Source organism: Nicotiana tomentosiformis, chromosome 3, assembly GCF_000390325.3.
Source record: "Nicotiana tomentosiformis chromosome 3, ASM39032v3, whole genome shotgun sequence".
Classification (NCBI taxonomy): domain Eukaryota; kingdom Viridiplantae; phylum Streptophyta; class Magnoliopsida; order Solanales; family Solanaceae; genus Nicotiana; species Nicotiana tomentosiformis.
In genome coordinates this window covers 44,565,726-44,567,331 of record NC_090814.1, presented here as the reverse complement: position 1 = coordinate 44,567,331, position 1,606 = coordinate 44,565,726, and the positions used below count along the sequence as shown (strand labels likewise).

At 40.8% G+C, this 1,606-nt stretch overlaps 1 non-coding gene across 1 annotated transcript; it reads left to right on the top strand.

Moving 5' to 3' along the window:
- Positions 1-1,070: 1,070 nt before the first annotated feature.
- LOC117274405 (small nucleolar RNA R71) lies at positions 1,071-1,177 on the top strand. Its single transcript, XR_004504512.1, has one exon. It is a non-coding gene; the product is annotated as a small nucleolar RNA R71 (small nucleolar RNA).
- Positions 1,178-1,606: the final 429 nt, after the last annotated feature.

The following is a 1,606-nucleotide window of genomic DNA, read 5'->3' as shown; positions in this document are numbered from 1 at the left end:
TGTAAGGATCTCCTTCTAGAATTTAGCATAAGAAGGCATTCATGAAAGCACTTCTATGAATGGTAAGTTTACATGAACCTGTTTCAGCACATCCAGAAATCTCTCAAATTGCTTGTCGAGCTTTTCTCTACATAACGTTTGAGGTAAAGGTAGCACAGGCATATGCTCGCTCTCCTTAGGTTCCTCCCTTCTCAAATTTTATCCCTTCTTCTTTTTCTCAGCGTTCTTCTGGCTTTTCTTCTTCTTATCATCATCACTTTTCAGCCGCTCCCCACTTTGTTTTTTCAAGTTTCACATCTTTCTGGATCGGGGTGGGATCTTTCAACACTTGCTCACTTCTCAATGTTACAGCATTTACTGTTTCTTTGGAATTTCTTTCAGTATCAGCAGAGAGAGTGCCTAGAACCCTCTCAGATAATATTGTTGCAATATGTCCCACTTGCGTCTCTAAATTTTGAATTTCTGCCCCTTGTATTTCAAATCTTTCAGAAGTTTTCACAATGAAGGCCTTCATGAAATTTTCTAGACCAGGCTGATTGGGCTATTGAGGCTGAAGCTACTACCTCGGCTGATTCATAAAACCAAGATCTCTTTGTCCCTGAAATCTGGGGTTGTTTTGTTGTCATGCATTAGCGGTACCCCCAGTTGAACTCCATGAAAAACATGGATGCTTCTGAGCCATTGCATTAAAATTATAATTTCTCACATCATTCACTTCCTCAGTTGAGGCTTGACACTCATGAGTAGGATGTCCTCTTCCATATATATCACAGGCTGCGTGAGGCTCATTTTGCATCGAGGCTAAGGTCAGCTTTCATATTTCTTCATCCATAGCATCAAACTGTACATATACAGATGTGTTAGCATCAACTTGGTGAACACCTGTTGATCTTCTTCTTCCAGCACTCTCCGAGGGCCACTGATTAGCATCTTCTGATAACTCATCAAGAATTGTAACTATCTCCTCTGGAGTCTTCTTCATCAAGGGGCCTCCAACTACATTGCTCAATGTTCTATGCAAGGCCAGTGTCAATCCATCCCAAAAGTCCTGGAGTTGCATCCAGAGTTCAATTCCACTATGTTGACACTTCCTAACAATCTCCTTAAACCTCTCCCATGCTTCAAAATAGGTTTCAGTCTCTTTCTGGCAAACGTTATGGATTTATCTTCTAAACTTGCCCGTCTTAGCTTAGGAGAAATATTTATCAAGGCATTTTCTGGTCATCTCCTCAAATATTCTAATCGATCCCGTGGGCAAGCTTCGAAGCCATTGATTTGCATCATCTTTAAGTGGAAAGGGGAATGCCCTTAATTACACTGCATCTTGTGACACCCCATTGTATTGAAAAGTGTACATAATCTCCTCGAAGTCCATTAAATGTGTGTTTGGATCTTTGTTTATCTTTCCTATGAAGACACATCAGTTCTGAATGGTTTGAAGCAACCCTTTCTTTAACTCGAAATTGTTAGCTGTAATTGGAGGTGGTCTAACACTTGATAAGCCTTGATTGTAGACCGTCTAGCATAATTGCCTAGTTGTCTCCTAGGCATGGGAGCTATATTCCCGAACTGGTCTGCAACCAAGGGTTGATTTTGAGAAATTCTC